General features: G+C 41.2%; 1 long non-coding RNA gene and 1 pseudogene across 1 annotated transcript; one reads left to right on the forward strand and one right to left on the reverse strand.

Annotated features, from left to right (window-relative positions):
* The window catches only part of LOC130708335 (serine palmitoyltransferase 1-like), a 55,218-nt pseudogene extending 38,436 nt beyond the window's left edge, over positions 1–16,782 (forward strand).
* A 362-nt stretch (positions 16,783–17,144) lies between these two features.
* Positions 17,145–26,563, reverse strand: LOC130708344 (uncharacterized). The gene is made up of 2 exons (XR_009008564.1): positions 26,132–26,563; positions 17,145–23,677 (listed from the first exon to the last, which is right to left on the reverse strand). It is a non-coding gene; the product is annotated as an uncharacterized LOC130708344 (long non-coding RNA).
* Positions 26,564–26,783: the final 220 nt, after the last annotated feature.

Consider the following 26,783-nt stretch of genomic DNA (forward strand, 5'->3'; position numbering starts at 1 on the left):
CAAACCCGTGTCCCCTGCATTGGCAGGCAGATTGTCAACCACTGCGCCACCAGGGAAGCCCTAGCCTGTAAAATCTTGATGGTTAAAAAATAAATTATCAGACGCATGATATGAGACATCAACCCATCTTATATATTTCTGTGCATTATTTCTATAGTTTCAGTGGAAAAAATCATAGTAATTAAACATTTAATGATTAAAATTATGATTCTGGCACAAGAGAAGATTACATGAGTCATGGAAAGATTTAAGAGCCCAACTTCTCATGTTATATATATAAAAATTTAGTGGTTGAGGGACATCCCTGGTGGCACAGTGGTTGGGAATCCGCCTGCCAATGCAGGGGACATGGGTTCGAGCCCTGGTCCGGGAAGATCCCACATGCTGCAGAGCAGCTAGGCCAGGGCGCCACAACTACAGAAGCCTGGGCGCCTAGAGCACGTGCTCTGCAGCAAGAGAGGCCACTGCAGTGAGGGGCCTGCACACCGCAATGAGGAATGGCCCCCACTTGCCGCAGCTAGGGAGAGCCCGTGTGCAGCAACGAACACCCAACGCAGCCAAAAGTGATAAATGAATAAATAAATAAATTAATTAATTAATTAAAAAAATTTAGTGGTTGATAATCACTGTATTTTAATTCAGCTGTGAAACTTATTACATACATATCATAAAGGGGTAAATCAATTAAACACTAGGGGGAAAAAAATCTGTACATATGTTCAGCCTCCCAATGTATAAACCAAAAAATTTATGAAATAATTAGAAGAACATATAGATAAATATGCATCTAAACCTTAGATGGGAAAGGACTTTCTTATAAGCTGGAAAACAAAGGGGAAAAAAAAAGATTAAAAAACATATTAATGAAAACTTTTTCTGGATTAAAAAAATGAATCTAAATTGGAATAGTGCCTCTGAGGGAAGAATATTTACAATATTTCCCTAGGAGTTTTTATGTATAATCAGACCAGTATTTAACAGATAGATTACATGTCTATACTCATAGTGTCTTAACAGTTCCTTCTTTAAAAATTGGCATTGTGCTGTCTATATTACTGAGTTAAATTGAATCATTTTAGAGCATCTAAAGTACAGTTAATTTTCATTATTCATGGTAGTTATGTTCTATAAAGTGTGTGTGTATATGTGTGTATGTGTGTGTGTGTGTGTGTGTGTGTGTGTGTGTGTGTGTGTGTATATATATATATATATATTTATGTTGTATAAACCTGCTGCAAATACTGAATTACCAAATACTGAACTTTTGCTCCTAGGGAAATACAGAGTTAGTTTTCTGCAACCCTCTAGTCACCACGTTTTCATCAGTTACTCAGTACATAACCGTGTTTTATATGTGTTTCTGGGTAAAGACACCTTATTTAGTGTACACCGTTGACGTAGCCATATTGAACTCACAGCCGGCAGTGCTCTAACTCCGGCCTGAGTGCAGTTTATGTGACACACGCATGTTTTCCGTAAGGCACATCACAGCCTTCTTGCGCTGAGGCCCTCTGGGCCGAACTTCAGCGCTGTGCTTGGGGGCCGTTGTGAACAACAGAATCACAAGGAAAAGCACAAAATGCGAAAAATGTGGCAGTAAACAGAATGTGAGAAGGACACTTGTTTGCAGTATAAATAAGCTGAAGCAGTAGCCCGTTACCTCAGCTGGGAAGGTGCATTTCAGGTGACTCAAAGTTTTTCACCACCCTGCACATATGCCCTAAGTATTGATTTGGAGGTTACAAATAAATTTTAGCAAGTAGGCAGATTCACAAATACGAATTTTATGAATTTTCAGTATTTTAAAGTTGTGTTTATTTACCACTTAGGTTAAGTTAAAATACAGATATAAAGCAAGGATCTTTCTGGAGGAAAGCCTTTCGTTTGGAGTCCTGGGGGAGCACGGCCGAGGAGTCACTGAACATTTTGGAATCGATGTAAGCTCTGCTTTTTTGGAACATTCCTTCATATAGTAACCATGCAGTTCCATCCTGCTGGGCAGGTTTCATGGGCACAAGACAGTGTTCCTCATCGATGTGCAGGGTGCAGCTTTGGTGTCTGTCACTTCACTGAGCCCACAGAGGATTGGGTCAGCCAGACCAGGGTCCCCATCTTCCCTTGGAACTCAGTGGCTAATCATAGAATTTGTGTTCTGTTTGCACGGTAACATTTGATCCCAGCTTTCCGTGTTTCTTCTCTAGAAACAGTTAAATTTGCCTTCCATTTTTTCTTTAAAACCAGTAAGAATTCTCTAAGTTGTCCTTTAGAAAGTATCATAGCAGTGAAAAGATGTTCTTTCTAATATTTAAAATTCTGTATTGTTATTTGTGTGTATGGGGGTGATTTATATATATATATATTAGAAATACCACCAGCATGGATTCACAAAGCCGCTCAAGGTCCCAGACAACTGGAGTGAGTTTTTTATGTTTTCTCTTGCTGAAAGGAAATGAGCCTCAACTAGCCCTACTCTTAGTGGGTTTTGCTCCTAGAGCCTCGGAGAGGAACAGTGTGGGCCCATCTGCAGAACCTGTCCTCACCGACCACTGTGTAACCTGCCCTTACCCACCGCTGTGTGGTTGATGTGAAGGAAGCTTTTCTCCAAATCTTGTGCATAAAAGTTTTGCAGCTTGTGTTAAAATGTTGAACTATAAAATATAAACTCACCTTAGATTATTTGCATCCCTCTACCCATACAGACCTAGAGAAAAATGTAGAGCAGAATGACTATCACACCAAGTTGACTGAAGCATACTCTTCAAAGACAAACTGACATTTGGCAATGAAATGCACTGAAGAATTTAAGATAAATGGAAATTAATTCAAGTAAAATTTACACCAGAGCAATTTTTAAGGCATGAAACTTTTAAAGAAGGAAAAAGCACTATCTAATTTCACTGTTCTCGTTTTCTCACTGCTTCCAGCAGTTGTCTCAGAGGTAGTATTTATAATGGCTTGAGTAAGAGTGCAGAATGTATGGACCTTATTTGGACCCTAATTCAAACAAATACTGTGAAAAACAGGCTTTGTGAGACAGAGATACTTGAACACTCAGTATTTGATATTAAGAAATTTTTCATTTTTTAAGTGTGGTAATGTTTTTGAAAGAGGGCATATCTTTTAGAAATGCACACTGAAATATTTATAGATGAAAACATGTAAGGTCTGAGATTTGCTCCAAAGAGATGAAGAGGGCAGTAGGGGGCTTATACGTGGAACAGGATTGTCCGTAAGTTGATAATTATTGAATCTGGTGATGGGGATTCTTTATACTTTTGTATATGTTTGAAATTTTTCATAATGAAAGGTTAAAAAAAAAGAAGAAGAGTGCGCAGGTTTCCTTGTTGGATCTGTGGAACACTTGGAAAAACACCAGATGTGATCTGACCAGTCATTATTATGGCCATCAGTGAGTAATTACAGAATGGCTACTGTATGCAGGATGGAACTTGGTGCTGGGGGCTGGAGCAGACGGTGAGGACCAAAGGAGTGCTGAGCCGTTGAGAAGGTCGTGGGTACTCAGGAGCCCAGTGGGCACATTAGGTTCATCCACTGCCCAGTTGGTCCACTTTGGTCAGAGCCCATGATGGCCCATTGCCATCATGTTTGGATAAATTGATTTCATTTTTGAAAAGGTGGAAAAGGTAAATGGAATGTAGTACTTGTTCCAAAGTGCTCAAAACCCTGATAGATTTCTTTTTATTTCTCTCAAGTACCTTCTATGGAGAAGGACAGCTGAGACCACTGTTTTAGCAAGGAAATGATCTTATCTTGTACCTCTGAATATGTTTAGTATCAAACAACTTTAGATTTCATCTTTTATCTAGCTCTTCCACTGTGAATAAATTATCGATGAATGATGGAATGGCAAAAACGTATAAAGTGAGACATCTTCAGAGGTGGGCTATGAAACATCGGTCCTTTTAACAATTGATTTTGTATGACTTACCCTTTATTTTCAAGGAGGTAGTTTGAATCCAGATGTTGACATTAGTGCTGAAATTTTGTCTCTAGGATTGACATTGGCCTTTTTTTTCCCCCCTCCTTTTCTTTAAATTGAGAAATAACTCCCACTGTCCCTCTTTTCTGACAGATTGATGATATTGATCTTATCAGTGCCAACATGGAGAATTCACTTGCTTCTATTGGGGGTTTCTGCTGTGGCAGGTCTTTCGTAATTGACCATCAGGTGGGTTCTTTTTAAAAACAAAAGCAAAAACTGAAACCCGTTGCTCCACTGGTCAACTAAAAATGTAACCGCTATTACAAAATTTCATTCTAACTTAGTTTTTCACACAATTTTTATTTAGAAGTAGATTTGTTAAAGAATCATTCAAAATATTTACATTTAGAAATTATCTCCCTTTCTAAAAAAGTTTTGGTTTTGTTACATAACTTCTGTACATGCCTGGGTCTTAGCACCTCACCATTTGTACGTGCTATTTGGTAGGGAGTGCAGAGATTTGGTGCCTTTAGATTTTTTAGCCAAAGAAAAACAGAGCCAAAAATAGTGTTTATGTTTTATAACTTGTTTGTTTCTTCTCAGCGACTTTCCGGCCAGGGATACTGCTTTTCAGCTTCATTACCTCCCCTCTTAGCTGCTGCTGCAGTTGAGGCCCTCAACATCATGGAAGAAAATCCAGGTATAACCTTTAAACCCAGGAAATCAAAGATATTTCAAGTCATGTTAGCCATGCTGCTGGTTTGCCTTTTTGGAGAAATTAGCTGGAGGAAATGATTTCCCAGACAAAGCTCTGGCTCTGAATTACATTATCTGGCAATTTATGGGAAAAATGATGGTGAAGAAGTTGTCCCTGCCTCAGGGTTTCCGGGTTAGAGCTTCTCTCATGTTTCTGGAGATGAAGCCAGAGCCAAAGCAAAGCTCGCTCCCTTGGTGGGCAGAGATGCCAGAAAAAGGAGGGACTAGCTCTGGGCCAGTCATCATTTAGTTTATCGGGTTTTTTTGAGAAATTAGCTGAAGTATGCTAATTTTTGGTACTTATAATTTTATAACTGTTGTCTAGTTTTCCCCATCAGCCTTTGATTCATGAGTTGGTGCTGAGGCCATACAGGTTTACCAACTATTAAAGCTTGCTTAATGGGCAGTCGACTCAATTTAAAATGTGGTTCTGGGCTGTGATAGCGCCTCCTCACCAAAGACTAAAAGGAAAATGGAAAAGCAGGCCTGGTATTTGTAATTTTAAATTTTATAAATTTCTAAAGATTCAGCATTGGTTTTAATTCAGAGAATCAGTAAAAGTGAGTGTTTCTGTGTGCACATTCATATACTTGTCAGATACCCTGCCACTCCTGTCTCCTCAGATCTTTCAGTTTGTGGATTTTCCTTAAAAGAAAGTGAAAATATCAAGAAGAGATCATAAACATGACTGCAGTGTCTATTTTTTTCCCAAATTGTTTAGGGTCCAGAAATATTTAATATATTTGTACCCTTTTGTTCTTGGCCAGATAATTTATAGTATCTTAATAAGAACAGAGCCACTGTTTTGTTGTGGAAAACTTCATCCCAGATTTTGCTGAAAGTTGGGTGAGCAGGTGCCAGCTAGTATATGCCACAGATGAAAGTTGGGGACCTTCAGAGGAGTTACTGGCTGTCTATTTGTGTGTTATTAGTGGGCAGAAGGATTTGCTGCATTTTAAATTGATGAACTGGATCTTGAAAAACATTTTTAGATTAGTATATCCAGTCTTCCAAGTGTACTATCAAATGTATTTGTTTCCTTCAGGTATTTTTGCAGTGTTGAAGGAAAAGTGCAAACGAATTCATAAAGCTTTACAAGGGTGAGTTTTATATATTTTCAACCAACTCAAAAGTTTATCTGCACAACATTTAAACAACTTGTGAAAAATTTTGAGTGTCACCTCTTTGGTTTTCAGTGCATTTAATAGGCTTGAGTCAGTTTGTCTAAATCGCAACTAAGAAACCAAAAACACAATTCATTCAAATTTGTCTCTGTGTGTGAAACCAGAGCATCCATTTTGTCATTGTTTTAAAAAATCATAACTTTGTTTTTCTAAAAATGATACAAGCTCATTGGCAAAATATTACAGTAGTACAGAAGATAACAAAGATGAAAAGAAATAACAACATGCTGCCACCAGAAATAACCAGCATAAACACTGGAGAATTCCCACACATCTGTACGGGTAAAAGGATGTAATTAGATGACAGTGGGTTCATACTGTCCATGCTGCTTTTTAGAAAATTACTCATTTTTTTAAGTTACTTCAAGAAAAAGAAACAAGTGAAATCAAAGTGAACCTTACGAGTGTTCTGTCTACTTTTGTCTTAACTACACAAGAGTAGTTCTTTAAGATTCCTCTAGAATTGAGAAAAACATTGAGGCTAGTGACATCTTCAGGCAGATTTCTTATCTTACAGAAAATGATCTCACCTTGCCTGTGGTTTCTTTTTGCCTTTCCAAGTTGAAACCTGCCTTCTCAGTCGTGGAAGTCCTATCCCTATTGCCAGATATGGAAACTAGAAACTTTTCTAAAAAGGACAGTTAATAAATAAGCGGGTCACAGATGTTCCAGATAAAGTAGGGGGAGAAATAATTGAAGTCTGGGTCTGACTTATGATCCTAACAAAAGTTCTTGCATGATTTGTGGTAGAGAGATATTATTGTTTCCAGTTACATTAGCTTATGAAATCTTAATAAACCAGCTCAGCCTAGCACATTGGAGTCACTGTCAATTCATGAACACCTACCTCAGGTGCCCTTTATTCTATGAGTGTTAATGTGTTTATTTTTTAAGTCCAGTCCTCTACTTTTCCCAGCTCTCTCTCACTTTTTCTTCTCTCCAAAATCCCTAACCCTCTGTCTCACTCCACCCGCTTTTAGCTGACAGCCTTGCCTCATGCTGTCACTTGGGAACTCCCTCATTTTCCCTCACAACCCTGTACACCTGCGGGTATCCGAACCAGTCTTCCCTCGTGTTATAGCCAAAGAAACGTTCCTCCATCCATCACAGCTCTCCTTTCTTAAGGACCGAGTGCCTTTGGTTGTGTCCTCTCCTTTCTCTTCAGTCTCTCCCCTTTCCTGAGTCATTTGATTAGCATTCAAGTACACTCTGCCCTATCTTGTCTTAAATTCTTCTTTCCCGTGACCCCATACTCCCCTCTAGCAACTAGCCCATTGCTCTGCTTCTCTTTGTAGCCAGTCTTTTTCCAGAGTTGTTTATGCCCTCTCCACATCCTCACCTCTCATGTACACTTGAAACTACTGAAACCCACCTCTGCTCCTGCACTTTACTCAGAGTGTTCCTGTGACTACCGAGGGATGACTGTATTTTCTGATGTTAAAACATCCTTGCATTCCTGAGTAAACCCCTCCTTGATTACACTATATTTTTCTGCACTGTTAGTTAGGATTTTGAATTTTTATATCCATATTTATAATTTAAATGAGCCTATAATCTTTTGTTACAACAACCTAACATAACCTAGAAATCAATGTTGTGGTAGCCTCAATAAAGTATTGAGCAGTTTTTCCACTTCCCTGCATTATGAAGCCATTGTATAAGACCAGGCTTGATTATTTGTTTCTTCAAAGTTGAGCAGGACTCCTCTGTAAGACTCTCTAGACTTGGGGCCTTTGGGCTGGGTGTAGTCTGTGATTCTCTCTCTTGTGTCTGTATTATTTCCCCTTTTTATTTTCTGTTTCTGTCGTTTTCATTCTTACGATAATCTTTCCAGGATTTTGCCCAGCACGTTTTTTTAAGTTTGGTTTTGTTTTTTACTCATATTTTGTTTTCTTTGATTGATTTTTTTCCCTTATTTTTCTGCTTCCTTGTTTCATTGAATTGTGTTTTTTTACTCTTTTTTAGCTTTTTACATTTAGGTTATTGGTGTTATTATTTTCCAATAAATAGCTTAAAGATAAACATTTCAAAGCAGTAAGTATTTTCAGTGTTCAGTTCTAAGTAATTTTTTTTGGTCTCCTCTAATCAGTGATTTGCTTCTCTCATCTCTGAGGTTGCATTTGGGAGAGGAAGTCAGCGGCCTATGCTACTTTGGGTCCTTGCTGGAATCTTGAAAAGCCCCTAAATTCTAACAGATAATTATTCATGTCCAGCGCTTTCCCCACACTAAGCACATGATGGAGACCATGTCTGAATTGTTGATTGTTCTATCCCTAGGACCTAGACTAGTGTTTAGTATTTCCATTTGGTAAAATGGGTAAAGTAATATGGTAAATAATGTGCTCTCCAGAAAAGTTTTTTTAAGTATAACAGGCTCTGAAATACAGCTTCTAACTTTCTGAACTCAAGTTATAATTCTCTGTCCGTTTGGTTTTAGTTAAACTTTAATGCGACATTCAGCATCCAGGCAGCCAGAAAGAGAGCATTTTGTTTCATTCCTTCTCTCACCAACTTGCTCCACCTAACATGTGAGATGAGCCCATTTGATCGAATAGTAAGCTCAGTTGGGCTTGTAGGTGCCTTGTTTGTATCAGGGAAAATCCAGGCCATTTAATTCATGTGAAATGCAATTTGAAAAGTAATTTTTTAAGTTCTCCCTGAGAGTACATGACCTAAAACAATTAATACTTCTTTGTGTACAAGTTTAACACATTCAGAATTCACCTAGGAAATGGGTTTTGAAAGCATATTTCTTAGTTTCTACAGTAGTAAAACAACTGATCTATAAGGTTTCCCCATATTCCAGAAGCCCTAGAGTCTGAGATTCCATGATTCAAATCTGATTTATTGAGAGATCCTAGTGTGATGCATTATATTTAAAGAAAGTAGACACAAATTAATGATGTTCAAGGGTGGTGTGAAAGGCAGGTGAGCTTAGCTTCCTCACTTCATGTGATACTCGGCACAGGTAGTCATTCAGTAAAAGTTTGTTGAGTCCTAAACATATTTGAAGAATTGAATATGCTAACAAGTGCTTTTTGTGCTCATTTCATTCTAAGGGAAAAGCAGATCTTTCCAGGTAAAGCAGACTAAATGAAAGCCATTTAAAATGTTTAGCCCAATTTCAAATAGACATGTATCACTATTTTTGTCCTAGGAGATAGGTCAGAAATCAAACCATACCTGGCTAAATTATATGGCCTACAGTTCTCATAACACTGCAATAATCATTTGAAAATACAGGCTTTCACCCCTAAAGAAATCTCTCTTCCTTCCTGAGAAACAGCAGATTTCTGTGCTGTTAATCCTAAGAGAGAAGAAAATCATCGTAATTCAAGAAAAATTTAAAATTAAACATGTACACAAGAAGACAGCTTTACAACCTAAATATATTGTTGGTGACCAAAATATAAAATTTTAGTGTCAGAAATCATCCCTGTAGTTTATAAAAGACAAGATACAAACTAAAGATTTAGCAAATAAGGAAGCAGCATTAACAATTATAATATGTTATCCATGGAGGAAACAGAAGTAATAGAAAATGATGGTGCAGACACTTCCCTAAAGTGGGTGATGAGGGAGGCCCTCAGAGGAGTGACCCTGGACCTGGGACCGGGCGTGTCTGGCGCTAGCCGTGCAAGAACAGGAGAGAGCAGGTGAGGAGAGGAAGCGACAGGGCAGAGGCCCAGGGCTGAGTGGGCCTGCAAGGGGCCCCTTGAGGAGGGGGTGGCCCCAGCCAAGGTGGGTGAGGCATGTAGACCGTCTGGTGGGAGGCTGGGGATGACGCACGTGTTCTCTGTGAAATGTGAGCCGGAGGGTCCTGCGGGACCGGGAATCCTCTTCCCATCCGTGCTGCAGGGTGTCCTAGACTAGGGAGCACTGCCCAGAGCGTGCGTTTTTACCTCCCTTTGTCAGATCTGGAATCCCACCACATGATGTTTCCCATGGAAGTCCCAAGTTTCTGTCACATTCATTAATGCAGACTTTGTAAAATTATTTATATGTGAGAAATCTGAGCTCGGAAGAGGATTTATGCTTGTGTGTGTGTTTCCCTTCCTCAGCATTTCTGGATTAAAAGTGGTGGGTGAGTCCATTTCTCCAGCATTTCACCTCCAGCTGGAAGAGAGCACTGGGTGTCGAGAAAGAGACGTTAAACTACTTCAGGAAATAGTAACTCAAGTGAGTATCCAGTTATTCGGGCGAATCTCTTCATACCCTTCTACCCTGAACCCAAGGAATTTTTAAGGTCATTTTTTTTTTTTTCTTTTTTTTTTTTTTTTGTAATGAGGATCTTGAATCAGATGCGTATGTTTGATTGATTGATTGATTGATTGATTTTGGCTATGTTGCGTCTTCGTTTCTGTGCGAGGGCTTTCTCCAGTTGTGGCAAGCGGGGGCCACTCTTCATCGCGATGCGCGGGCCTCTCTCGTTGCGGAGCACAGGCTCCAAACGCGCAGGCTCAGCAGTTGTGGCTCACGGGCCCAGCCGCTCCGCGGCATGTGGGATCCTCCCAGGCCAGGGCTCGAACCCGTGTCCCCTGCATTAGCAGGCAGACTCTCAACCACTGCGCCACCAGGGAAGCCCCTAGGGTCATTTTTAAGAATGCTCTCTTTGCCCTAAGAGATTGGGTACAACAGAAGTTGTGGTTATCCCTCTGGTGACATGGAATTGTTCTGATGCCCAGCCTTCCTGACGTCTGTCCCTGCCCAGTGGAGTCTGTAGCACGTCTCTACTGACAGGCTGCAGGTTATTCCATTGGGTCAATTTTCAGCTCACATTGAAGTTGTGTTCTTTGCCACATTGTATTAAAATACGCTTTGCTTCCACTCTGAATAATTAGTCTTCCAGAAAACCCAGTTGCTTACTATTTACAAAGCCAGGCTTTCGCACATGTAGGTGGGGATGGCATTCTGTATGGTGATGGCGCACAACACCGGACAGCTGACTGTCTGGGGCTGAACACCCAGCATAGCTCAGAAACAGGTCGAAATAATCTTGTAAGCAAAAAGGAAGGAAGACGAGCCACTTCTTTACCATGCCTAACTTGGGAGCTTGATTTAAATGTCTGACTTCTGAAAGTCTTACTACTAAGTGTACCTTAGTTATTAACTAAGAAACGCATCACTAGGGAAGATCCCTTGGCCTTTACTGTTCAGTAGAGCTGCGTTCACCCAAGTCCTCTCTCCTCACTTTCCTCCTTCTGAAGAACGGTCAAGTGGCCCTGCAGCACTGAGCACCGAGGGTGGTGCTGCCTTGTACTTGAATCTGAAATACATGGCGTACGTATTTGAGAATGAAGACAGGCTTCACCCTGCTTCCCTGTCCTGCTTGTCCTGACGGTTCCTTTCAGAGGCTCCTTCCCCGAGTCCGTGCTGCCAGGCGTCAGGGTAGTGGTGCTGGTCAAGTCTGCCGTGTGCCCCTGCCCGGCTGTGGCACAGCAGGCAGTCACGTGGCTGCTCAGTGTGGAGACTGTGGTGCTAAGCCAGCCTCTGGCTTCACCGCTGGCTTCAGCTGACCTGTACCCGACGATGTGTGAACCACAGTACCTGCAGTCATTGATTCATGGAGAGCTTCTTGCAACTTGTGGATCATTGATTCGTGGAGAGCTTCTTGCAACTTGTGGCCTTCCAGAATCAGTTGTCCTAAAAAAACAAAATAAAACCAAACCCAGAATATGAGATTCCTAATTAAGGAAACGTGTCAGATTGTGAATGAACAGGCTGGAGTGGCTCTTGCCTTGCTGAGTGAGGAAAGGTCACAGATGTCTCCTCAGGTGCAGCTCTGCAGACTTGAAAAAAAACTCTTTAAAGGGGAAAAGCATCCCACAGACCTTTTTTACTGCCTCGGTGTTTTTATTGTCATATTACTTAAATGTATAAGCTATAAAAGGAAGTACAGCATCCTTTTAATTAGAGCTCCTGTACAAATGTAATACCAAAACAAATTTAGAAATTAAACATAAGCAGAACAGACAAGCCTAGTTAAGAGTCAAATTATGACATTACCTTCATGTGACAGCTGAGTTTGTTTTCTAACTGAGTTGCCGGGTGGTGTGACTGATGCTGACCGCCGCCAGAGCAGCCTTGTGAAGCTGCATGTCCTGTGTTGGAGTCTGTGGTGACGCCGTTATTATCCCAGAGCCTCCCCTCGAACCCCCTCAGGGTGCTTCTCTACACACTTTGTGTCACGGGACGTGGGCCTTCTCTAGGTGCCAGGGTGTCAGTTCCAGTCAGATCCACCTCAGTTCTTTTCTCACTGGGTAGCAACAGCTAAGGTCTTCCTGCTACTCTGTTCCAGAGGGAGACTCAGAAAGGGCATGTGAATCAAGTGACTCGATACTTCTCTTACATAGGTTATCCTCATAACAAAAAGAAAAAGTGAGTCTGGACAATTCACAGATCCCAAAATTACATCTGTGGGCTCCCACTGGATATTGGCTGTCTTCAGGAAATCACCTTGAGAGTTGAATGAGGAGAGAACAGGCTCTGGGGAAGGGAACAGAATACTATCTGGAAACTGCATTTGTAGGAAGGAGGAGGAAAACTCTTAGAGTTTCTTTGCATCATTGCAGCTTCCATCTTTAATAAGTCTTTTGTCCTGTTCCTCTTTGCTTTTTCTTTTCAATATTTGAAAGAGAAAAAAGGATCATGACACTGTAGTTCTTGTTTAAGCTTTGCAGAACTGAGCAGTTCTGCCAAATTTTTGTTGACTTGCTTGATAAAACAGTTTTTACAAACTGAGCTATGGTTTATACTGTTTCTTAATTAGACAGGACTAGAAACGGAGCCAGTCCAGATGTTTGCAGAAGGAGTTAACTTTTCCAAGTACACTTCCAGAATGTAGAACCAGCAAAAGACATTGCCTGCCGTTGTTTTCCATCTTTTCCTAGCAGAGGAAAACCTTACCTCACAGCTTACAGAATGGCCCCTCTTCAGGCAAATACCTGCACTGCCACACGCTGGCAGTGATTGTTCTTTCCTTTACAGCACCCCTTGCTCTAGCTGGTTGTTCGTTTGTTTGTTTGTTTAAAAATACGATTCACGTTCCATAAAATTCACTCTTTAAAGTATACAGTTGAGTGGTTTTTAGTATCCTCACAGGGTTGTGCAGCCATCACTCTCTGATTTCAAAACATTTCATCACCCCAAGGAAGAAACCCTTATAAACCATTACCCTCGTCTGACTTTATGCTTTATTTTGATAGTGATTATTTAATTTTTAAAAAAATGTTGGCTGGTAGCTGATGTATTGGAAAGCTGTGCAGAATGTGACACCAGACTCTTCTGTGCTTGGTAGCACTGTGTCCAAGTGTAGCACATGGGAATCAGAGGTGTTGTTGATACCTGACGTGTGAGCAATTCCTCTCTGAAATGATTCTGCTGGCGTTATTAAGTCCAGCTCTTGGTTAGCCTCCGGGGCTTTGTTGGTCCTGTTTCCCCTTGTCCTAACTCTGCTTTGCCTAAAGTGGTAATCACTAGTTACCTATGGCTGTTTAAATTAAGTCAGATTCAAAGTTCAGTGTTACAGTTGCACTAGCCATATCTCCAAGTGCCCGAGAGCCACGTGGGCCCCTGGCTGCCGTCGTGGACAGCACAGGATGGACACCTCCATCATTGCAGGAAGTCCTGTAGAGCAGTGCTCTCAAGATGATAAGATGATTCTGTGGTGTTTTGTTTTGTCTTTTAGCAGTTATAGTTGGAAAGGTGAATTAAAACTACTCTTGAGAGGAGCATTTCAGTGCACCTTCCTGTTTTAATGACCAGTGTCTGCAGTCCAGGCTGCAAATGTATTCCTTTTCCTCATACAGTGCATGGACAGAGGCATCGCGTTAACTCTGGCACGCTACCTGGAGAAAGAAGAGAAGTATCTCCCTCCTCCGAGGTTGGTAGACTTAAAATTATGACCTGAGTCATTGTTTTCTACTTTAAACTTTGTATGAAATGTATTATGTTTTGAAATTTTTTGAAAGACTGTCACAGGATAAGGAAGAATGTGTATTGTTAAAAGATAGAACATCACCTGTTTCTGTTCTTAAACGAGATGTTTTCCCATTTTAATTGAAAATCCCCTCAGGACTCTGTAATTAACTTAATGAAACATCTGCGATCCCAAGAACGACCTGGGACAGCCCAGGTTCGCATTGGCGACGACCTGCCACTGTGCTGCGGTAGCGTGTGCTGGGCCAGCTGTTTCCACCACCAGGATAGTCCTTACGGGGGGGGGGGGGGTGGCACAGTCTGGGGGGCGCTGCTCATCCCACCTCTGGCCCAAGTGCTGTGTGGTACTTCATCTGACAAACACGTATTAAGCACCCAAGGAAAAGCAAAGTGACAGTGGGGAAAACCTCTACAGAGGTTCAAGCGGCCCTCAGTGGGGAGGCACCTCGACTCATGATTTAAAATTGGCGTTCATTCAACACCTGATTCTGTCCCCTAAGCACTTAAACAGTGTAGTCCAAGAAGGTAGACACCCAGAGCTTGAGGGTTTCAGGGTCATGACACAGGTCAGGGAGGTCACAGAGGAGGAGGGCATGGTTAGTTCTGGCCTGGGAGGGACTGAGGCTTCCTAGAGCAGGAGACGCTTAAGCCGAGCCTGCAGAATCAAGCGTATCAAACAAGCTGGGGTGGGCATCGGGCCTTCCAGCAGGGTCTGCAGTGGTGTGGAGACCTACAGGTGCATCTGGGGAGCCCAGAGCACGGGTTTGATGGAGAGGGAGCCTGGAGGAGTCTGGGAGAGACCCAGAGAGCACTCAGAGTCAGCGCTGTGCAGGCGTGGGGCCCTGGGCTGGGTTCTGGAAGGCTGTTCTGGCAGCAGCTCGAAAGCACCCTAAAGATCCTGCTCTCTCCGTTCCAATTACACCATCCAAAGTTGTGATCCTGTGTTTCATGAGGACGGGGGCCACCCTCGTGCCCTCAGGACTCTGGGCACAGCCCAACTCAGTGTGTATGTGTCCAGTGGCTGATGCAGATGTTTGCAGAGGGGAGTGAGAGGGACCCGGGTAGAAGTGCCCTGTCAGGCTGATATTTCTTGTCTTCAGTTTCCTGAAAACTTGAAAATTTCTGCCCCGCATCAAAGTATTGTAGGACTTCTGTATGACTTACTGAATTACGCTTGTGAACAACCACACGCTCATTAATATGGGAAACGTTGACTTCCTGCTTTGGGCCTGATACTGCTTGCAGTGGTAGATTTAAAGGACAGAGTTCCCTGCCGGCCTGGGCAGAGCCCTACTGCAAGGTTACCTGGACTAGATCGCTACTAGTGCAGGCAGGGAACGGCAAACTCCTGTCAATAGCAGGTAGTAAAGTGCTTCCGGCTTGCAGGACACAGGTCCCTGCCACAACTACGCAGCCCTACCGGGGCAGTGAGAAAGTGGCTAGGGACAGTAGGCCATGTTCCAGTAGAAGAGCTTCATTCACGAAAACAGGTGGCAGGCTGACCCTTGGTATAGACTCTCATTTGACTATCTTTTGTGTCCCTTATTATTTCTCAGCATTAGGATTGTGGTCACAGTGGAACAAACAGAAGAGGAACTGGAGAAAGCTGCGACCACAATCAGCAAGGTGGCCCAGACCGTGCTGCTTTAGTCTGGGGCCTGGTGTCCTCTCACCACGCAACACGCAGACAGGCCTGAGTCACTGCACAGTGAGCCACAGGGGGCCTGCGGGTACCAGATGGGGCGTCACTAGATGGTGTGGGTATCGACTCAGTGTATGACCACGAGAAGGATGCTGGGTACTTAAAAGAAAACAAATCCAAAAGCCCAAGAACTGATTTTCTTAAGAGAAAAACTAATGACAGCATATAACTGATATTTAAATTGTGCTATTTAGTACTATTTAAACGTTTTATTAATACTAGTATTTTATATTCTTTTTTTTGTTGTCATTGTTTAAAAATGGAGCTTCAGTGTATCTTCTTTCCCTTCTAATGATAAAGATTGTGAGCACTCCTTAATATCTCATAGAAAATTGTCTGCAACATTAAGGCTTAGAGGCACTTCAGCATATATGATACAAAATGTATTGAAGATCTAATTCAAACACATCTTTTTCAGTCTTCGTCATGTGAAGCTCAATGTATATATTGGCTAATATATAAAGGAATACTTTATGTGTGATTATTACAAATTTTTCATTATAATATATTTGAATCCTAGAATTTTTATATACGCTAAATACTGATGTTGCACCATTTCTAACAGTGAATCTTAGCATCCCTAACCAGAGAATAGTCATTATACTTCCTAAGTGAGCAATATTTTAAATCAAATACTATTTTATTTTAGTATAATTGACCTTTACATTCGTTATGCGTTGACTTCTAATCTTTTCAGAAGAGGATTATTGTGATGATCCCAAAATAGAAATCATGTCCTTGATACTTTAGAATATCTAGAATGTATTCTTTTTTGTATAGGGACGTATAACTACAAGCTCTTTTTCTAAGCTAAATAAAATGAGACCTTTATTTCTTTTCAGCTTATGAATTCCAAATATCTAAAAAAGATGTGAAAGCACTAAAATTAAAATTTTTAAGCTGTGCTTTAGCTATCTGTTTTTTCTTTAGCAAACCAAGTTGGGTGGTGTAAATGTTTGTGATATGTGCCACAAGGTAGTACATAAATATTACACTATTACTCCATCTCTTATTAAAGGGAAAGGAATAAAATTATATTAAAAATGTCATTTTATAATATATGTTCATATTAACAAATGGTCTTCAACATCTTTTTAAATAACATATTTTTTTAATGTTTAGTTTCTATTTTGCTTGAGGTATTTTGTACATATGTGCCTTGTGATTGCTGCTGCTTTAAAGGATACAGTACTCTTTGGGGGATGAATCTGTTTTGTTTTGTTTTGTTTTTTAATGAAATAAACCTACATTCCTGATAATCAGTCTTTTGCATATGTAATCTATTCAACAGAATAGTCTTTTGATTTTAAATTCTGCAGACCTAGGGTAGTATTCTCTGTGTGTGTGTGTGTGTGTGTGTGTTTGTGTCTTGGGGGTTTTTGGAAAATATTAATTTAATTTCTTAGTGCCTTTCTTCAATGTACAGTATCTGAAATTTCCTTGGTTCCTACTGATTTAACCCTTGGCCGCTTATGACTACAAAAATACCAGACCTATTATTTTTATAAACAGATTAGGATTGTAACTTTTCAGCTACTTTTATAATACTCTGTAAGTCAAAATTGCAATAATCTAGTTGTTTATTGCTACATTTAAAAAATGATTGGACGTTCCTGGAAAAGATGGTGGACATTATTTAACTTTATTAACATTATTTAATGCTCACACATTATTTAACTTCAATCCTTGAAACACATCAACACGAACCAAAAATAGAGTCTTTATATTAAAGCTATACAGTGACCACAATCTGGTAATATACACCACAGAAAATATCTACTGGAAGCAGTAAATTTGTATGAAGCAAGCAAGATGTTGAGAAACAACAGTCATCTCAAACCTCAAGCAGGTTACAAATTGCTGTTTTAGAAACAGAGAGAGAGGGTTCTGAAGTGCTCTATCAACGGACCTCTGTTTAGAAAGGCAGTGGCTGGGTGAGCAGCATGGAAACCTTTTGAGCTGGTTTCCACTCAACAGTTGCCCCCAGGGGAGAAAGAAGCCACCCACAATGGCTCCCTTTCTGTTGTCCACAGGAGGCTCTAGCTCAGGAAAAGTGGGGCTTTGAGTCAGGTTAGGACACGTGGACCACAGGCCTAAATATAAAGCTTAAAACTACAAAACGTCTAAGAGAAAGCACAGGAGGAGATATTTTAAATCTCTGGTTAGGCAAACATAGATACAATACCAAAAGCGTAAGCCATAAAAGGAAAAATTGGTAAATTAAGCTTCATTAACTCATTGTTTAATTTGTTCTTCAAAAGACAGCTTGAAAGAAATGAAGACAAGTCACAGACTGTGAGAAAATATTTGCCAATCATATATAATAAAAGATGTGTATCCATAAGTATAAAGAACACAACCCCAAAATAAGAAATCCAAAAGCATAATTTTAAAATGGTGAAAGACTTGACATTGCATCAAGAGAGACATTCAAATATCTAAACTCATGAAAACGTATTCGACCTCATTAGTCATCAGAGAAATGCAAGTTAAAACTACAAAGAGATACTATTACACACTAGAATGACTATAATCAAAAAGATAACACCAAATATTGGCAAGATATGGAAAAAATTGGAAACTACATTGTTGGTGGAAAGGTAAAATGGTACAACTACTTTGGAAAAGTTTGGCAGTTTCTTAAGTTAATACAAATTTGTCATGTGGGCCAGCAAATCCACTTCCAAGAGAAATAATAACAAACGTTTGTGCAAAAAATTGTACACAAGTATTCATAGCAGGATTTTTTTTAAAATTTATTTTATTTATTTATTTTTGGCTGCATTGGGTCTTTGTTGCTGCGCGCGGGCTTTCTCCAGTTGCGGCGAGCGGGGGCTACTCTTCATTGCAGTGCACAGGCTTCTCATTGCAGTGGCTTCTCTTGTGGAGCACGGGCTCTAGGCGCACGGGCTTCAGTAGTTGTAACACGTGGGCTCAGTAGTTGTGGCTCGCGGGCTCTAGAGCACAGGTTCAGCAGTTGTGGCGCATGGTCTTAGTTGCTCCGCGGCATGTGTGATCTTCCCCGACCAGGGCTCGAACCCGTGTCCCCTGCATTGGCAGGCAGATTCTTAACCACTGTGCAACCAGGGAAGCCCTAGTCATAGCAGGATTATTCATGATAGTCAAATGTCTGCCAACTGATGAATGAGTAAACAAAAAGTGGTATATTCATACAATGGAATTTTGGTAAGTGAAGAAACCAGATGAAAACAACCACGAAATTATGTGATTCCATGTATATTCAATGTCCAGAGAAAGCCAATCTAAAAAGAAGATAAGTTAGTGGTTGCCTGCGGCTGGGGGTGAGAATGAGATTGACTGATGAAGACTGTCAGCACCAGGGACCTTTCCAGGAGGTGTTCTAAAACCGGATTGTGGTGATGAGTGCACAACTCTCTGAATATACTAGAAACCGTTGAATCAAGTACGAATCTCTGATAATGAACATAGCTACTAATGAACTGACTTTCTTCCAGTCATTACATCAAATACTTTCTTATCTGTGTTGTCCATGATGAACATTTGGAAGTCTATGACTTGGAGGGGGTGGCAGGCGTCAGCACAGAGGACAGTATGCCAGAACAGAACAGGAGGCAGCCCAAGGCAAATTCGAAAACAGAACAGGGTCTGGTCGTAGCTCATTTACTCAATAGCCATGAGTCCTTGGACAAGACCCTACTCCTCACTGAACAAGTTCTTTCTGTGAAATAGAGAGTTGGGCTGAAGGACTATATTTGAATTATCTTAAATCCTCCTGCTGTCTTAGTGTTTCCCAGGCCAAGTTGGAAAATTCTCCTTGTCTCCAGACAGACCTGTCACTGAGAAAGAACTACCCATACACACCTTTCCCGCAGGGGATGTGGAGGCCCCTTTGTTCGGCCTCACACCAACCAATGTCCTATTTTGATGACAATGCACAAGCCAGAAAACTTCAAATCTTGGGTTCCATTCCCCCGATTGTTGGTACTTATCCTCAGAGTGACTGTGCCCTGAGCCCCACGCCATCCCTCCCCTGCTTAATGGCTTCCAAGAACTTCCTTGGAGGCACCCTCCATGCTGCTCGTCACCATGGGCCCCTTTGTCCTCTCACCCTCATTTAGTCCACAGACCCCGTGACATCTGAGGAGGCTGCCGAGGGTTCCATGCACAGGGCAGAGGAAGCCCTGGAGTCAGGTCATCTAGAGGAGAACCAGCATCACCACCTGCCATCCGTGTGAACCTGGAGAGTGGCTTAAACTGACTGTGCCTCAGTTTCTCCATCTGTGAAATGAGAGTAATCGTGCCCCAGCCCACAGAGCCGTTGTGAGAATTAGGTAGGTGAGACGATACATGGAAATACTTGAAATTGCACCTGATGTGTAGTAAGTACAAAATATGTGTTATTATTATTATTAATGATAATAATGTGATTGAGACAAATTGGCAAAAAGAACTCGATACAGGAGTGCAGATCTCTTACCTCTTACATGATCCAGTAGGAAATCACTCCAGGAGGGCTTAGGACTTACATGGCATCCAGGTCCGTGATTTTTCCTGCAACTGCTTTATGGAAGCCACCCCAAATACTGAAGACTGAAGGAGTATTTCTGTCCCCTTAATTCACATGCACGGCTTAGAACCAGCTTCCTGCATGTTCTGTTGACAATCCAGATCTCCTGGCGGTTAATTCCAAGCCCACCCCTCCATCTCCCACACGGGGGCTGATAGCTGAGAAACGGAGTGTCCCACCCACCCTGGGGGCTGGAGCTGAAGAGAGAGACCTCTGTTCAAATTCCCAGCGTGTTTAGGCTCTGATGCCAGTGAAAGTGAAAGAGGCAGGGAAAGTGTGTGTTGTCGGGTTTCCCAGCTCCTTGCAGGTAAGAAAGACTTGTATTTGCAGCTTGGCCCTTTCTCAGCTCACAAGCTCAGAACTAGTAGAGGTCTGGAGGCCAGACCTCCCAACAGGCTGCCTCCATGCAGGCAGGCCTGAGTGCCCTACCGGGATAGCAGAGATGTCTCTCTACCTACGCATCCTAACACTGCTGCTGCTGAGCTGAGTTGAGTTAGAACAGGGCTGAGTTGCCATTTCCACGGCTTCAGATCTGTGGGTGATACATCATTTTATGGCTGTCACATCTGCCTCTTCCACATTCTTGATTTCTTTTGTTCAAGTGAAGAGAAAACCCTCATTTGCCCTGTGCAGTCGACCCACAGTCTCTGCTTGGAGCTGAGCACCAGGGGATTGGTGAGTGCACGTGGCTCACGGTTCCTCCACATCTGTTTTCTGTCCCTTAGTGGCTGGGTGGCCTCCCGGCTCGTCTGACTCCCCAGCTTAGATGGATGTGCAAAGTCCTTATTCTTCGTCCCTGGGGATGAGGAGCCTTGCTTCCTCGTTGTTTACATTTTTAAAATTACACAGTGATTACATGTTCAAATTAAACATCCGAACAATAAGGAGGCATGAAGAATAAAACTTGAAAATCCTATTTCCACCCATTCCACTCCCCTTCCCAGGGGTAACTCTTATTCACAGTTCATTGGAGATCCTCCAGGACCAGTTTCTATTTACATATATACCTATATTCAAATAGATTTTTTTAAATGCAGAACAACAGCCTTGTTCTTGTTCCTTGTTCTGACTTAACCTAGGAATTTTTCTATACCAGGCCTTCATTCCTTTTACTTTATGAAGAGTATTCTGTAGTTTGGATGTGTTACAATTTATTTGACTAATTTTCTTTTCGTAGACATTTAAGTTTCTTATTTTTTTCCTACGACAAACAATGCTGAAATGAACATCCTGGAACATGTAACTATATGTGCCTCTGTGGGGACTTCTACGATGTGGGTTTTAGAATTGGAATCTTGAGTCCAAGAGTTTGCAAAGTCTTTCTTTGGATAGGTACCAACAAATAGTTTTATCAGGTATCTATATGACAAGTTTTTTTAAATTTCTTTTCTTGACTTTGTTATCTTTCTCTCTACAACTATTTCAAATTTTTATGCTATCAAGTCCGCCAGTCTCTTCCATTATGGCCTGGAAATTTTGCCTTGCTAAAAAGGTGTCCCCACTCCACAATTATAAAAAGGCCATCCTTTCTCCCTCAAATACTTCTTCGTATGGATCCATAGCCGCTTGGTGAGCCGTTTGTCTTGCCTTGGCTAATGTCAGAACTTTCCAACTATTGTTGATTTCTAATATGTTTTTGTATCTGGTAGGACAAGTCTCCTATCTTTCTCTTGTTCGAAATATTCTTTGACATTCTCACACTTTTTCGCTTCTGGAAGAATGTTAGAATCAACTTATCATATTTTAAAATCGGCACAGTTGTATCTGCACCATACAGCCTTCAAACATGTTGATGGAGACCTTAATTCTCTCAGGCACAAACTACCCGATGAGATCAAATGCTCCAACCAGCTGTGCTGATGGAAACCTCTTCTGAACATGCTAGAAGATCCACAGGGAGGGACTTCCCTGGCGGTCCAGTGGTTAAGACTCCACGCTCCCAATGCAGGGGGCACAGGTTCAATCCCTGGTCGGGGAACTAAGATCCCACATGCTCCACAGTGCAGCCAAAGAACAAAATTTTTTTTAAAAAGAAGATCTATATTTATTAATCTTTGTCCCCTCTGCCCCCTGCATCAGTGCAACCTGACCCTCATTGACCCGGTAAACATTGAGTGAATAGATTCTAGGACAAGAGCAATGAGCTCTTGTTACAGACTCACGGCGTTGGCTCTTCCTTACAGCCTTGTACAACCCTGAGTAAATAGCTTTACTTTATGACAGTTGGCTTTCTCATCAGTAATATGGTCACAGTCTTACAAGTCCTGCCTACCTCTCGGTGATTCTCAAACCAAATGTGTGCCGTGCGGTGTCAGAGCACGAAGAGAATGAGCTAAGGTGAAACTCCCTGTCTAATGAAATGAAAAGGGGACGAGGTGGAAAGACAGGTAAAAGCTCGACAAGAAAGCAAATGTTCTCCTTAGACTGTTTGCTACCCATCCCCCAACCACCCACAGAAGGCTCTAGAAGAGACAAAAGACATCCTGTTCTCAGGATCCCTGGAAGTCTTAGGGAGCTGCCTGGGACCTGGGGGAGTAAAGCACCTCCAAAAATGATGGATGAACTTCTGCTTAAAACATCTGACAGAATTGCAGAAGAGCGTACAGAGCCCAGACCCAGCAATGACTCCTTCTCTCCTTATCCTTACCTGTCTCTGCTCCTCCTTGGCCTTCTGTCTGTTGGAAATCAGACCAAGGAAAACGATGGTCCTTAACTGAAAGCTTACAATGTACCAGATGGTGTTCTAAGCACTTTTTCATCCTCAAGGAAACCCTGTGAGGTGGGGATTATTGACATCCACAGTTTATGGTTGAGGAAATTGAGGCACAGAGAGGTGGAGTGACTTGCCCATCATCACACAACCAATAAGAGGTAGGATCTACATAGAACCCAGGTAGTTGGGCTCCAGCGACTATGTGCCCATCCACCAAATCACACTGCTTCTTATGCAAAATCACATTTTCAATGTGCCTTCTCTCTCTGTTGGTTACATGTATCTGAGGATCCTAAGAATCTTAGATATCCATCTAAGAGGTATATATTGATACTTACCTCCAAAGTAAGGTGTTTGGAGTGATGTTCAGCTAATGTTAATGTTAATTCATATTCAAAATGAAAATGCTTTGGAAACTATAGCGTACTTTAAACATAGAAGATTTATTTGGTTTACGAATCACTGTGCTGTATACCTGAAACAAATACAGTATTGTAAATCAACTAAATTTCAATTTTAAAAATTCATTAGTTAAAAAAAAAAAAAGACTTCTGCATCCTAATTCCGGGAATCTGTGAATGCTACCTTATTTAGAAAAAGGGTCTTTGCAGATGTAACTAATTTAAGGTTCTTGAAATGAAGAGATCATTCTGGAGTATTGAGAATTGGCGGGGGGGGGGGTACCTAAGTCCAATGATAAGTATCTTCAGAAGAGAGACACAGGGGAGATGAGAAGACGTGAAGACAGAGGTAGAGATCAGAGAGATGTAGCTACAAGCCAAGGAAAGCCAAGGATTACCAACAGCCGTCACAAGCTGGTCATCTTACCCCAGAGCCTCTGGAGGGAGTGCAGACCTGCCAACATCTTGATTTTGGACTCTGGCCTTCAGAACTGTGAGAGAATAAATTACTGTTGTTTTATTACCTATCCCCCCCCCCCAAAAATGATTTCTTGGTTTATATTTTTATGCACTCTCGCATTTGTATTTCATATCTATTTCATTTTCAATATAATTTTTTCTGTTCAATGTATTTTTGTGTTCTTGTAATCTGCTAAAAAGTCTTATAAAATATGATATATTTAATTCCTGTATAAGATTTATTAGATCTGTTTTTTATTTGTCACTTGTGTGTACCTATTTGAATCCTTCTATTTTGTAAATAGTATGTTGCCATCATTTTTGAAATTATATCTTAAAATTTTTATTCTTTTTTTTTTTTTATAGCTACTTTATTTTATTTATTTATTTATTTTTGGCTGTGTTGGGTCTTCGGTTCGTGCGAGGGCTTTCTCTGGTTACGGCAAGTGGGGGCCACTCTTCATCGCGGTGCGGGGACCGCTCTTCATCGCAGTGCGCGGGCCTTTCACTATCGCGGCCCCTCCCGTTGTGGGGCACAGGCTCCAGACGCGCAGGCTCAGTAGTTGTGGCTCACGGGCCCAGCTGCTCCGTGGCATGTGGGATCTTCCCAGACCAGGGCTCGAACCCGTGTCCCCTGCATTAGCAGGCAGATTCTCAACCACTGCGCCACCGGGGAAGCCCAAAATTTTTATTCTTATGCAACATTTTCAGTGTAATTACTACTGACTAGATGACTCTAAGTGAGATATTTCCTTTAATTTTTTGAAAGATATGGATGAGGCTATTTGACATTAGTTCTTTTTCTTTTAAATTTAAAAATCAAATTATATTGAAGGATTTCTACTCCAAATGTTCCCACCTTCAGCCACACTGTCACGAGGCAACCACTTAAACCTTTTTCTCTTTATTTCTTCTGGAGAACCAAACATTTATCTAAATAATGTTATGTCTCTATTTCCTAATTTATCAGCCTTAATTAGGATCTCCTATTTCGAAAATATTTTGTACATATCTTTTCCCCATTTCTCTATTTGAATTACTACCTTTCATCTGTTCATTCTTCTAGGAGTTCCTGGTTTATGCCAGGTAATAACCCCTTATAGTTTCATGCAATTGCATTTCTATCTGTCCTCTATATCTTAGCTGTCTCATTGAGCAGAAGCGTGCATTTTGATGTAACGAAAGCTATCAACATTTTTTCCTTACAGTTTTTGCTTTTGAAGTTTAGTTTAAGGACTTTTCAACACTCTTAGCTCTCCACTGATTTCAGATCTTTATTTTCACATTTAGGTCTTTAATCCAGCTAAAGTCTATCCCTGTATCAGGATTAGGTAAGGGTCAAATTTCATTTTTATTCTTCTTCACATGGTGAGATTGTTTTCCCAAATCATTCACTAAGCAAACTGTTGTTTCTCCATTAATTTATTCTTATAGTTTATCTTATATTAAGTCTCATACAAACAAGGATCAGTCTTTAAGTTATTATGTTCCCTTGGTCTGTTCATCTGTTCTTGTGCCAATTTCACTGTCTTTATTAAATTATCATCTTTCAACATTTCTTAATATTTGGCAGGGCACACTCACCCTTTGTTTTCTCTAAAATTGACTTCACTATTCATAGATTTTTCTTCCTTCATATATGTTTTAAAATAAATTTAGTTGAGTTCCTCAAAAAATATCCAAGTGGAATTTTCTGATATTGCATTTCATTCATAGATTAATTTAGGAAGAATCAACATCTTATAATATTAAATTGTCCAATCTAAGAGAATGGGGTATCTTTGTAAATATTTATTCAGATCTTCAATCTCCTTTATTAGAGTTAAGTTTTCCCATAGAGGGATTTTTGGATTCTTGGATAATTTCTAGATATTTTATACTTTTAGTTATTGTAATTTGTATTTTACTTTTATAGTATGTACTGGCCAGTTTTGCTGGTGTAGGAAAGCATTGACTTTTTTTTCAAATTTATTAGGAATTTATTATAGAGTAAATGCTCCAAGTAAAAGAAAAGAATTTTAAGATTGGATAGCAAAAACTTAGGTATATTAAAACTCCACATAATGTCCACTGTGTGTAAAGTGACATTAAAAAAGTATGGTAGGGCTTCCCTGGTGGCGCAGTGGTTGAGAATCTGCCTGCTAATGCAGGGGACGCGGGTTCGAGCCCTGGTCTGGGGGGATCCCACATGCCGCAGGGCAACTGGGCCCGTGAGCCACAACTGCTGAGCCTGCGCGTCTGGAGCCTGTGCTCCGCAGTAAGGGAGGCCACGACGGTGAGAGGCCCGCGCACCGCGATGAGGAGTGGCCCCCGCTTGCCGCAGATGGAGGAAGCCCTCGCACAGAAACGAAGACCCAACACAACCAAAAATAAATAAATAAATAAATAATAATTAAAGGTGCTAATAATTAAAAAAAAAAAAGTAAGGTAGTATAAGATTGAGCAATTAAGGAAAAGCAAACTGATATAACTACTGATATACTTACTGATGAGCGTCATTAAGAAGTAGGACAGCAGGGATCCTTGTTCCCTCTTCTTGCCCCAAACACGGGCAGATGTCTAGGGGAAGAGTTTTCATAACTGGATTCCAGATGCTTTTCTGTCTTTCCACCCAGACTGGTCACTACAGTTCTGCCTCTTCCAGGAAGCCACGTCTCCATCACCAAAACTGTTGGACTTGTGACTTGATTATTCCCTTCTTCCAAGGAAAGTTAGCCTGTTTGTCTTGGTTCCCTTTGTCTCTGAGTCTCTCCGGGGTGACACAGAGGGACCACGTGAAGTCTGCACATACACTTGGTTGTCTCACAGGAGAGGAATGCTGAGGCTGTGGGATTTATTTCAGTTTCTTTGAAGTAGGAACCAAGCCTGCTTGTTGTCTCAATGGGAGAGATGAGCTCGTCTTTCCAAGTTCCTCGCTGCATTTTTCAATTCGATGTTACTGCTTCAATTCCAACAGATGTTTTTCCCCCAGGATTATCCTGCTGAATTGCTGGGTCTTGGGGGACTCCTCTTCTCTCCACTGTCCTCAAATCTTCTTCTTGTTCTAACCAAGAGATCAGAGTGGGTTTCAATGATTGATACCCTGCTGTGGTCAGGTTCTTGTAGTTCTCTAGCATTACATCTCTGAAAAGAGTCCAG

Source organism: Balaenoptera acutorostrata, chromosome 6 (assembly GCF_949987535.1).
Source record: "Balaenoptera acutorostrata chromosome 6, mBalAcu1.1, whole genome shotgun sequence".
Taxonomy (NCBI): Eukaryota; Metazoa; Chordata; class Mammalia; order Artiodactyla; family Balaenopteridae; genus Balaenoptera; species Balaenoptera acutorostrata.